At 37.5% G+C, this 13,283-nt stretch overlaps 1 protein-coding gene and 1 long non-coding RNA gene across 5 annotated transcripts in view; one reads left to right on the plus strand and one right to left on the minus strand.

The window, feature by feature from the left end:
• Window positions 1–13,283, plus strand: part of KIAA0825 (KIAA0825 ortholog) — a 365,682-nt gene that overhangs the window by 294,778 nt on the left and 57,621 nt on the right. The gene's annotated exons all lie outside the window — the stretch shown is intronic.
• Window positions 1–13,283, minus strand: part of LOC103672174 — a 108,032-nt gene that overhangs the window by 15,132 nt on the left and 79,617 nt on the right. For 2 of the 4 annotated variants that reach the window (XR_005832399.1, XR_571106.2), the window contains exons 2-4: window positions 9,351–9,449; window positions 7,382–7,478; window positions 429–512 (exon numbers count right to left, since the gene is read on the minus strand). This is a non-coding gene — a long non-coding RNA (uncharacterized LOC103672174). Of the gene's footprint in view, window positions 1–428; window positions 513–7,381; window positions 7,479–8,279; window positions 8,473–9,350; window positions 9,450–13,283 lie in introns of all 4 variants that reach the window. The other 2 variants (XR_005832400.1, XR_005832401.1) reach the window with 2 other exon arrangements.

Here is a 13,283-nt window from a genome sequence, read left to right on the forward strand (position 1 = left end):
CAGAAGGAGTGTTTAGGAAGGCTCCCTCGACTCTATCTCCACAGCATCCATCTATGAGCAACCAGAGTGACCATTCAAAAAGTAAATCAGATCCTGTCATTCCCCTTGCTTAAAATCCCTCCATGATTTTCCAGCATACTTAAAAAAAAATGGCAGACTCCATGAGGCCCTGTGTGACTTGGCTACCCTCCCACCTCTGGGCCTCTCTTCTCACTGCCCATGTCCTGTTTGCTAGCCTTCTTTTCCTCACACGCATCAAGCCTTGCACCCCCATCGCCGCCTCTCAAGGCTTACCCCTTCTCATCATTCAGGTCTCAGGCCAGACATCCCCACTGCAAGGTTTTCTCTGCCCAAAGAAAACCACCCATACTCCCACAGCCAGCTGCCCAAAGCCAGCAGGTATTTGGTGAAGAAGGAGACCTGCCTACCTTGTTGGACCCTCATGGAAAATGAGTTTTCACAGTTTGCGTGGAAGATTACTGGAGGTACACTGGAATGAAATTAGCAGTAAACTAGGAAAGAAAGAGCCAAAGAAAAGAAAAAATAAAAGAAAGTATAAATTAGACTTAATGAATATAAATATGTAGATGGAAAGGGAAAAATCTAAGAGAACTCCAAGACGCTCAAATTTAGAAACTAGAAGGGAAACAAGCTCCAGGAGAAAACACCAATACTGATAACAGACTGTTCTCGGAATACTTACGATACAACATTTGTATACAGGCAGGAGAGAGAAATGAACTCCTCAGAAGTTTATTTTAGTACTGGAAACAAGCAGGACAATTTTACAGGCCTACCTAAAACTTTGCTGCAATGAAAGTAGTAATATAAATGAGATCAGAAAAAAAACCTCAAACTACTCTTTCCCATGAGTGACTATATTAGTAACTATATTTGTTTTTTGCAAGTCCGATATTATTTGACCATTGAAACCTGAATTTAGAAATACACAAAAATAAGATTTGCAATAAGAAAATGTGAGTTGAGTGTGGCAGCGACTGGTGATGGGTCAAAGGCATCTGAGATTATATACAGACAGTCCCCAATTTATGATAGTTTGACTTAACAATTTTGGGGCTTTCCTGATGGTGCGAAAGCAATACACATGCAGTAAAAACTCGCACTTGGAAGTTTGATCTTTTCGCAGGCTAGCGCTAGGGGTACACTACTCTCTCCTGATGCCGGGCATTGGGCCCCAGCTCCCAGTCAGCCATACGAGCACAAGGGTGTAAACAACGGATACAACCATTCTGAACTCATATAGCCATTTCATTTTTGACTTTCAGGGTAGTGCTCAAGAGATTACATGAGATATGTAACACTTTATTACAAAATAGACTTTGTGTTAGATGGTTTTGCCCAACTGCAGGTTAATGTGAGTGTTCTGAGCACATTTAGGGTAGGATAGACTAAGCTACGACGTTCAGTAGGTTAGGTTCATTAAATGCATTTTCAACTTAAAATAGCTTCAACTTATGATGGGTTTATGGGTTTATTGGGACATAACCCTATCTTACATGGAGGAAGAGCAACACTGGAATGTCCTGAAGGGTTGCAATGTATAGGAGCGTCGGAGTCTGATGACAGAGATGACATCTATATTAGGCAGTGTTTCTTTCTTAATGATACAGCATTTTTTTCCTTTAGTGTGTTCACCACATCAGGAATATATCTACAGGTTAAAACTCATGTGGGATTTTTCAGTTAAAGTACACCTGTGGATTTTAAACCTTTATAGAGTTTAACTTGGACTGGCTTTGTATATATTGTGTAATTTTTCCCCCGTGATAACCTGAGAGCTAGACATTGCCCTTACATACAGATGAAGAAACCGAGGCTCAGTGATTTTCTTTCCTGAAGTTTTTAGCAAAGCCTACTAAGTAGTAGTTATTACTTTTGTTTCTTGAGAATTGAAACAGAGTATTATCACTGGAGAAAATTATTGGAATCCTCATATTCCTCCACCCTGCCCCAAACGCACCCCCTCCTCCCACAACCCATTCAGTATTTCATCAGCCCTGTAACTACCATGAAAAATTATATTCAGTCTTGGGGCAAGGAAGATACAGACTTTTTTTTTTTAAATAGATCTTTCAAAAAATGTTACCAGCGTGCTGACATCTTCATAAAAATTAGGGATCCTTGAGGTGTCAAATTGACTAACGCACAAACACTTGAAGAAGCTCAATACCCAGGAATGAGAGACAAACTTAAATACCTATCTTGTGTTTTCGTAGGTGTGACCTACTCCCTTGAAAAGGCCATTTCAATCTCAAATTTCCATTACTGTTTATCATCCAAAAAATATTGTTCAGTAATGCCTCATTGCTATACAAGAGTTGTGCCAATATTTCTCAGGCAACCTTGTCCATTTGAGTTATAGTACATGCTAGTTAGGTACAGTAGAAATAAGTTTAAACTGCTGAAGACTTTGGATCTTTTCAAAACTGTTCTTAAATGCTGTAGAAGAGAATAATCATAATAACATGCTAATTTGTAGGTTCCCTATTTTTATGTTCCTTGTTCTTGTCTCTACTGTGGCCTTAGGCAGAATTCTGTCATTTATCAAAATCACTTCTGTGTTCAAAACCCCATTTTTCAGTATTGAAAATATACAATTTTGAAAGTTAAAATAATATTTCCTATGCAGGCTTTTAGTCCATACTAGCCTAACCTACTACCTGTTAATACATTTTTAAAACTATTTTATTATACCTTGATCCCTAATTACTTTACACAGAAAGTAAATGAATTTAAGATATGGGAAAAATTCCTTTTTTTGAGTTATACAAAGATCATGTCTAAAGTAAGAAATAGATCTGTGTGATTTTTTTTCATCTCAACTATGGAATCTCTCACAACTTTTTTGTAAATTGCAATTCCGTTACTCTTCATTCCCCAAGGATGGAAAGAATGCACTTTATTTTTCTTTGGAAAAATAAATGCCCTGAGTTGGTAAAAATACCAATTACAAGAGTGTCTACCCTAAAAGTCAAATTCATTTTATTATTGCAAGTTATCAAAGGCTTCCAGGCAGGCATATAAAACCTGAAAAACAGTGGATGAATCTATCATATTACATTAAAATCTCTCCATAAAAAAACTAAACCCAAACAGTTTATCAGTAAGGGAATGCCATGCCACCTCAGAAGTCAATACAAATAAGGCTTTATTAAAACATAACTAAAACGAAGTTCTACGAGAATCCTCAATGGAAATTGTTGGGCTTCAGATTCAAATGTGGAGAGTAAAAATATATCAGCTGACCTAAATTTCCTTTAAGTTGTTCCATGAACAACAACTGGAATTACACTAAGAAAGAAAATACAGCCTCACAAAGTTGTATGTGAAACATAACTGCATCTCAAGTTAGGTGAGTCTCTGCTTTCATAACAGAAAGTCATACTCCAATATCTATCCATCCTACTAAGTTCCTTCGACCATTTGCCTTAACAATTCGTGCACCTTCTGAAGTCACTCCCTGCAATTCTATGTAGCTGCCATGAGTTGGCGATGCCGATCATTTTCTTTGTCTTCACTGATCCTTTATTGCTTGTCCTATCATGGATTCTTCTTTTCAGGGTAGTTCTCTATTTTTCCCTGAAGCAACTCACATGTTCACTTATGCAAAATTCAAAGGATGTGCTCAAATTTTGGAAATCAGGCTGTAGTCTAGATAAAATAGTTATGCAGACGCATACAGTTGTATCATTTTGGCTATAACTCTTCCCATTTTTAATCAGATAAATGATTGTTACTGTATCCCATCTGAAAGCTGATGTTCTACATTATCATGTGAAAAGCCTACAAAATATATCCTAAAATGAATGCTCCAAATATATGAATAATCTGTAATTGAACATTTATCTATTATTTAATTTTTTAATTTTATATTTTTAATATTTTAATGTTTTATTTAAATGTCATGATAAAAATTCTTCAAATCTTTGAATATTCATTCAGATAGGAATGATTATATTACTATTTTTGATACATAAGCCAAAATATACCAAAATTTAGCAACAGTTTCAAAGAGTTGAATAGCGCAGCAATTTTCCATATAGATTTTTAAAAATCCATTATTACCTTCATTCTGCTTTCTTGTATGGTTCAATGAATTATAGAAGCGGAGTAATATAAATTTTTTTAAAATTTTTTTTTTTTTGATGTAAAGTTCGATGATTCATTAGTTGCGTATAACACCCAGTGAACCATGCAATACGTGCCCTCCTTACTACCCATCACCAGACTTATTTCACTTAGCATTATCTCCTCCAGTGCCGTCCATGTTGTAGCAAATGTTGAGAACTCGTTCTTTCTGATAGCTGAGTAATATTCCATTGTATATATGGACCACAACTTCTTAATCCAGTCATCTGTTGAAGGGCATCTCGGCTCCTTCCACGATTTAGCTATTGTGGACATTGCTGCTATGAACATTGGGGTGCATATGGCCCTTCTCTTCACTACGTCTGTATCTTTGGGGTAAATACCCAGTAGTGCAATGGCTGGATCATAGGGTAGCTCAATTTTTAACTTTTTAAGGGACCTCCACACTGTTTTCCAGAGTGGCTGTACCAACTTTCATTCCCACCAACAATGTAGGAGGGATCCCCTTTCTCCACATCCTCTCCAACAATTGTTGTTTCTTGCCTTGTCTATTTTTGCCATTCTAACTGGCGTAAGGTGGTATCTCAGTGTGGTTTTGATTTGAATTTCCTTGATGGCTAATGATTTTGAACATTTTTTCATGTGTCTGTTAGCCATTTGTATGTCTTCATTGGAAAAGTGTCTGTTCATATCTTCTGCCCATTTTTTGATTTGTTTATTTGTTTCTCGTGTATTGAGTTTGAGAAGTTCTTTGTAGATCTTGGATACCAGTCTTTTATCTGTAGTATCATTTGCAAATATCTTCTCCCATTCCGTGGGCTGCCTCTTAGTTGTTTTGACTGTTTCCTTGGCTGTGCAGAAGCTTTTTATCTTGATGAAGTCCCACAAGTTCATTTTATCTTTTGTTTCTCTTGCCTTTGGAGATGTGTCATGAAAAAGGTTGCTGTGGCCGATGTCGTAGAGGTTGCAGCCTATGTTCTCTTCTAGGATTTTCATGGATTCCTGTCTCACATCAAGATCTTTCATCCATTTAGAGTTTATCTTTGTGCATGGTGTGAGAGAGTGGTCAAGTTTCATTCTTTTGCATGTAGCTGTCCAATTTTCCCAGCACCATTTATTGAAGAGACTGTCTTTTTCCCACCAGATGAGATTAGTTGCCCAAAGAGCCGAGGGTCCATTTCTGGGTTCTCTATTCTGTTCCATTGGTCTATGTGTCTGTTTTTGTGCCAGTACCATGCTGTCTTTGTGATCAGAGCTTTGTAGTACAGCTTGAAATCCGGCATTGTGATGCCCCCAGCTTTGTTTTTCCTTTTCAACAATTCCTTGGCGATTCGGGGCCTTTTCTGGTTCCACACAAATTTAAGGGCTGTTTGTTCCAGTTCTTTGAAAAATGTCATTGGTATTTTGATCGGGATAGCATTGAAAGTGTAGATTGCTCTGGGTATATACTTTTTTTTTTCATTGTTTGATTAGCTTTAGTCCCTCCTAATAAACAACATGCAGTCTTTCATACTGATTTCTAAATATGGAAGATACGGAATTACTTCTGCAAACACAAAAAGGGGGTTTTGCAATTATGGCCCTATGCTGCCTGTGTAAACTTCCTCTGGCATTTAGAGAGAAATGTGCCTATATGGAACATTTTCATTCATTAGAAAGATGTACCGTAAGACCCTCCTACACCACATAGGGCACAGATTAATGTCATGACTTTTGTATGTTGAAGACTGCAAAGTGACTGGGAGCTCCGGCAACTCTCAAGAGCATTAGCAACCAAGGCCACTTACATCTTTGAATCAGTCATCTTAACACATGGTGTCTCTCGTTGTCATGGTGATGAAAGAGCCCACTAGAGGGTCTCCTCCCATTGGCAGTTAAATGCTTTGACACCTGGTAAATCTCATAATCCAGAAGCCAAAACAAGTCACGTGGCTCCATCGAAACTGAAAAGGGATTCATGAACTATTTAGCAAGCATGACTGTCCTTGTCACAGGCATTATAAGGTCACTTACCATCTAAATGTGTTGTTTTCCTAGTTTTCGTCATGGCTCTTAGGAAAATCTAGATGCTCAAGAAGAATTTTCTAAAGTTAATTTTTATTGTAAAAGTTGAGCTGTATTCCCATTGGTGGGTGGGGGAGGCAAATAAGTTGAGGAGTTTCAGTGAAGATTAAGAACAAGGTGGTAATCAGTCCTCATCAAAGTACAAGTAGTTTGCTTTCCTTTAGCAACAATTTTGGCATTTCCCAGATAGATTATTTTCTTTTCTGGTCTTATGAATCCTAGAAGTAGCTGCCATTTCTAAAGATCTTTTTTTTTTTTTTTCTTAAGCTTACATTTATGCATCTATAATTTTATTCCCTTTGACTCTAATAGAACTGTTTATGGCATACAAGTTGACATGTTCAACTTGCTTCATTTAAATTATACAACTTTAGGACTTTGCACACTGAAGGTACTCGGTAAATGTATGTAGAAAACTTAACTAAGTATAGCCTAAGAAAAATGTAGGTAGAGGAGAACCTTACCCTCTCAGGAAAGGCAGTTGGGTTTCATACAATAATCAGAATAGAACAAAATGGAGAGTGAGATCAAAGTGGGGTAATGGTCCAAATACAGGCAAAGCATGATCCTCGCTTAGAAAAAGAGGGAGCTCCAGGGCTTTCTAGGAGATACCAGAGGGAAGGAGCTGCCTCTTGAGGTAGCAGGACTGAGACAATACCAGGAAAAGAAGATTCAGCCACACGAGAGTCCACAAAGCAGCATACGTCTTCAAAGTACGACTGTAGACATCCAGGGTCTCAAGTTCACATATTCACTGTTCGCCCTTACCCTTTTTAGGTCTTACTGCTTTACAACTCTTCTTTAAGGATATAGTAAATTACTTACTCCAATATAGTCAATATAACTAATCTTTAGTAATTATCAAAAACATTGACAGTCATCACTTCATGGTTCAGTTGCCCTTCTCTAGTTCATATTAATTGAAGTAGGCAATCATGGAGCCTTTGCTGGTGGAAAAAGATTTTAATGCTATTTAAAGAAAATTTTTTAAAAAGTATTCCCTTCTGACAGAAGTTTGCATTCTGATAATATTTTATTTGTATCTTTTTTTAATGTCATGACAAGAAATGGATTTGATTTTGAAGAGGAATCATTTTGAATAATTAACCATGAATTACTCTAATTAGCAGAAAATAATTATAGGTTGGACATAAGCTCTTTCGAAAGCAAAGGATAGCGTAAAAGAGTATTGGAAAAATAATACCACCTGATAGATGTTGAGATGAATCCAAAAGAGAGCTTTTCTTTGAATCAATCTTCAACTAAGGCATTTAAATGCCTCCCATTAGAAAACATTCATATTGCTGCAAGACAAAAATTATTAGCAAGCATATGTTGTCGGTTAGAGACTCTTTAGTGTAATAATTAAAGAAGACATCTTTAATGCTTCCAAAAGAGGAAAATACAGTTTCACTTGTTCTTTTCATACGACTTTCTGGATCTGAGACCTTAGATAGACTCAACATATTTGTACACTGTATTTGGAGTTTAACATATTCATTTCCCTTGGAAAATGTTTATCAAATGATTAACATGACAGAGTTGCACTCGTGGCTCCTGTCTCCTGAGAAGAGCTTGTGGAACAGGACATGTGGCAAACTGATGAGAAATGGTAATAGGTAGATTCCATTTGAGATTTCAATCAGTTTCTGTAAAGACCATCGGCAGGACCTAAGTGAGAGCTCACAGAGGGGTGCAGTGCAGTCCACTCAAAGTACATTTTTGAGCTAAAGACAGCCCAGACGTGGAGCCCAGGAGACATATCCCAGATATGGCACCACAGATAACTAACTAATAATAACAGATCACTAACTCTCTGACTTGAACAAGTCTCATAGTGCCTGTTCACCTGTTTATTACTAATACCATCCATCTCACAGAATTGTAACATGGTGAAAATGAAATGTGAAATTAACTTTTCAAAGTTAAAAGCAACAATAGCAACAGATATTATTTGGTTAAAATGTAGTTTTCATATATTTGATTTTTACCAATAAAAACATATTGACACTATTAGAAATGAGAAGTATCTAGTATATGTTGAATAAAGCATAACTTATTTTTTATGAACATCATATAGAAAAATAAATAAAATTATGCCTTACCACATCAAGGCATGCTTTTACACTTGTTGAGAGCTAATTATGCAAGAGTGAATCTTTACAAAGTAAGTACATAGTGGCATTCTAATCATTGGTCACAAATGGTCTCTTGGCACATTTCATTGTGATTTTCCAGGATAGGTTCCAGTTTAAAGAATAGCATTCTTGGGACTTAAATCCTTGCTATTCCTATGTGCTAAAAAAAAAAAAAAAAAAACAGCACTCCTCTATCTATCCATCATATCCTCTTCTCCTCTCTTCTTCCCTTCCTCCCTGAAGTATTGAATCAAATATTATCTTTAGTGAATCATCATTGTAACATATGTTTGTTGCCTGGGAGAAGGGAAGAGCCCAAGAATCTCCTTCAGTCTTCTCACATTGGTTATTGGCATGGATTCTTTTGTTCAGTTAGCTAAAATAGTTTTACAGTATAAGCCAGTTGTTTTTGTTTGACAAGGATTTCAGGAGAGTCTCTCTAGTGGTTGTAATAGATGACTTTTAATGTTCCTTTCAATGCTAAAATGTTTTAACTACAAGTAGTTCTGTGTAGCCCAGGGGTGGCATGAGAGAAAAAGGAAGGGAGATACTAAAAGGAAGAGGTGAGATCATCAAGGATAATCACACCTGTTTTGTCCAGAACTGGTAGGCAAAAGCATGGGTGAGAAAAGTGGACCCTGATACAATGTCTAATACACCATGTACATTCTAACTCCCAACCCTTACATCTGTTCTTCCTGAGCAGAGGAAGCAGGATTCACCAAAAAAGACAAGGTTCTTTGGGGAGGAGGGTAATGAAAAGACTGTGTATTTATTCCTTCAGCAATGGATGAAATTTACCAGAGAATAAGGGGAGGTAGATATCTCATTCTTTAGGGGCTACTTAGATTTTCCCTGAAATCTTAAAAGCTCCAGCAGCCCAGGAAATGAGCTCTGGCTTCTTGGTGACAGAATGGACTGGTGGCTAGAGAATGGGCAGAGGCTGTAATGTTTTCCTCCTCCCTTGTCCACTGGGCCTTACTCCCTGATCTTCAGGAACCTCCTTCTCTTAGAATGTTCCTTCATCTGGCCTCTTACCTCAAACTTAGCTGAGGGCTCTGATGCACATATTGGCCACATCTGATTTCACAGAAGTAATCCTTACAGGTATGTTGGTGGGGCCTTCATGGTCTGTATCTGTAAGGACATAGAAATATATACCATTTACTTATGGTCAGTAAACATCTCATGGATTGGATCGGAATGTCTTGTTATGTGGCAGTTCCTAAGGGAGGCCAGGGACAAGGGTGGATTCCTACCTCTGGTCAATTAGGTGGAGAAGTTACTCTGAATTGAAGTCTTTTCTGAATCTTAGCGTGCTCTAACCCTTGGACTACAAGGGTAGGACCCTTGGGGTCCTCTGTGGGAGGATAAGCGTGATCAGCACCATCTCTGATGGGATTAAAACCCAACATAGGATTCTTTTGGAAAAGAGAAAATAAGAATTCTAAAAACCTGGCTTTAATTTTTTTTAATTACAAAATTAGTGAAGTAATTAAAATGAAGAGGCATGTATAACTTCACACAAATGTATCAGTGGTTAGCAAGGAATCTGAACTACAGATCATTCTAACACATATTTGTTGCCAGGTTGAAGAATCTGCTTTAATATTCAAAACAGATTAGTATTAACAGTTCTCACTCTCATATTAAAATAGTTCTAAGACTTTTAGTGCAGTTTGTCCTCTTTAATTGGCTCACCACATACAGAAAATATATATAAGAACCAAATCAAATTATTTATCACAAATTCTTTTTAAAGAGGAATTTTAAAAATAGCTTTATTGAGATATAATTGATGATTATATGATAAAGTATACAAAGTGATAAGTACAAATTAGTTTTGACATAATATGTATACTTTAAAACATCACCAGAATCAAGACCGTGAACATTTCCCTTATCCCCAAGTGTTTCTCATGCCCTTTGATAATGCTTCCCGCCTAGCCCTCCTCCATTCCCTAGAAACCAGAGATCGGCTTTGGTCACTATAGTTTGCATTTTCTGGACTTTTATATGAATGGAATCATACAGTAATACTCTTTTTTTCTGTTTTACTCGGGATAATTATTTTCAGATTCATCCCTGTTGTTGCATGTTTTTATTGTTCATTAATTTGTTGATGGACATTGGAATTATTTCCAATTGTTGACTATTACAAATAAAGCCACTATTAACATTCATGTGAAAATACAAATTCATATAACTTACGATTTTTTAAAGAAAACATTTATTTCTTTATAGGTCATGATCTTAACAAAGTAATATTTATTATATATTACCAGTATATCATTACTACAAATTGTTTTTGCCTTAGGTTAACTGCATTCAATTAAAGAACTATTTATAGAGTATTAGTGTGTATAAAGCCAAGAGCACAAAGATGGATAGGAGAGAAATATATAAATAATGGGAAAAGCTGAATAAAGTAAATGTCATAAGAACAACAACAACAAGTCTGTGGGTTAGGGTCACAGAAATAATATCCAGTTGAAAAATAAGAAATTCATTGGGAACAGGTAATTTGCTGGAGACTTGGAAGCATGGGTAGGATTTTACCATGAGATGTTGGGAAGCAGTATGCAGTGGGAAGGAAGGAACATAATTAGAGCTTAGAGGCAAGATACGTGGGGTAAATGCTTGGACGAAGCACTCCAGTTTAATCGTAGCACAGGATCAACTCTATGGTATGTTGGCAATCTCCTGTTTCCTCCGACCTCTCCTGGAATGTTTGATTCTGCACTTTGGTTTAGTGCCACGCCTGTCCCTTCGGTGTCCATAGTGACAAGCACTGTGCCAAAGCAAGGGAAGAAAAGATGAAAAGGTACACACACTCTCTGCCCTCAGATCACTTACAATGGGGCAAATCCTTTCAAGTATTATGGTTACTAGAGATATGCTTGGAATGCTGTTGGACGGAGAGGAGCACCTAACCCAGCCTGTGGCGTCAGACCAGGCTTTCCAAAAGCAGGATGGCTGGAACTCAGTCTAAGCTGACCGGTCAGTGTTAGGGAAAAAACAGAAGCAAAGGTGTTCACGGCACAGGAGAGAAAAGCATGAACAAAAGTAAAAGGTGTGACATGACATTTTGAGAAACTCTAGTTCAGGATTGCAGAAGCATTCACTGGAGTGGCTTCTAAGGGCATCATTACTGCCACAATCGTTGGGGTGTGTGTGTGTGTGTGTGTGTGTGTGTGTGTGTGTGTTTTATATGTCTGGTTTTTGATATGATACTGAGATGGGAATATAGTTTTAGGCTTCCATTGTAGGCCCACACCCTTCACCCCAAGACTTTGGGGTTACTAATGATGTTACATTCTCAGAACACCTACTTATTTATGTGAAGTGTTACAGTGCGATACACATAAGAGTTCCTCCTCCACTGTAGTTCTGTGTTCTCTACCTGCTCTCGTAATTCTCTATGTTTGAAAGGAGTTTGAAGAAAGTAAATGTAAGTCAAGACTGTCATTTTAAAATACAGGCTTATCTACAGTGTGGGTATATATAACTCAATACGCTTTTCAGTGGGCTACTGGTTCAGCCCATAATGAGCCTGAGTACGTAAACAGCAGAAGCCGCATCAGGGCTTCATTCACCGCTCAGTTTTCTGGCAATTGTGCATCACTATAGAGGCTCAGTCTTCATGATTTCTCATTTGTGGAGCTCTGCTCAGCCACAAAAGAGGCTACTATGTGCGGAGATGTGAAATCAGACACCACTGCGAAAAGTACATTTGTAAAAGGGAAGCACTTTATTCTCTTGCTAAGTTCTCTGATTATGCTATTTTTTTCTAATTATGCTATTTATTCCAGTTTTATTACAATACAAAATGACATATGTCATTTGAAATTGTCAATACTCACTAAATATAATGGCAAATTAAAAGATGTAAATAGTTAAGTTTGAAATGTTTCCTTTAGCTATCCAGATATTTGAACTCTGAAAGGCTTGAATAATTGCCTCAAATTCAACTCTTACATGTATGTGTAGTAAAAGAGGGAAAAATCCTTTGAAATGTTCATATTTTCCCCTTATGTCAACATTAATATGTCATAATATTTTTTGTTTTATGGGACTCATTTCTAGTTGATGCAGAATTTTAAAGTGAAGATAATCACAATAATTAAGGAGTAAATGTGTAAATGAGGGCCTGATTCGAGTTATTTAATTAACATAAATTCATGGGAATTTGGCAACGAGAGGATTAAAATATAGATTTTAATCTAATCTGTTTCTGTACTTTTCAGTTCTGCTAAAATATCACCGAAGAAAGGGCAATAGTAGAGGATTAGAAATGTGTAAAACAAAAATCCAGCAAGCTCTTTCCTGTTCTTTTGTGGCTGTCTCTGGCATAGGGTGGTTCTTAGGAAAAACCTCCTGTGAATTCTAGGAAGGGGAAGGGAGGTGGTAGAGAAAAATGGCTCACTTCTCCAAATGCAGCCCTAGTGGTCTTTATGCTAATTGGCCTACTGAGCCCTCTAGTGCAAATGGGAGCCCCGCGGGCCTGGCCCAGGGTCCTCCAGCACCAGGCAGTCACTGCCGTTTACCTCCTGTTATCACAAATGAATTGCTTTATTCTCCTGACCAGTATGAAAAGCCAAGTAAAAAAGCATAAATGACAGCAACTAAACATATCTTCTACTCCAGCTGAATGGAACTGGCTCCCAGCAACATTTCTCTCAGCATGTCTCACACAAATGTTCCTGTGTCTCTATTCCCACTGCTACTCCCACCTTTTCATCCTCAGTCTCAGACTGAGGTTTCAGATTCAGGCCTAAATCCCTTCAATTTACTGCCAGAGTGATCTTCCTTAAGCAGTGCTTTTACTACATTCTTACTTTGTTCTCTGTTTCCTGCAGTTACACAGAACCAATACCCACTAGGGTCAAATGAACCAGCTGATGTGTCATTCCAAACCAACAGAATAATGTTAAGGTGATAAGCTGGGGGTGTTGGACCAGCCTGAACCAA

The sequence above is a fragment of the Ursus maritimus genome, unplaced genomic scaffold (genome assembly GCF_017311325.1).
Source record: "Ursus maritimus isolate PB19 unplaced genomic scaffold, ASM1731132v1 scaffold_5, whole genome shotgun sequence".
NCBI classification, from domain to species: Eukaryota; Metazoa; Chordata; class Mammalia; order Carnivora; family Ursidae; genus Ursus; species Ursus maritimus.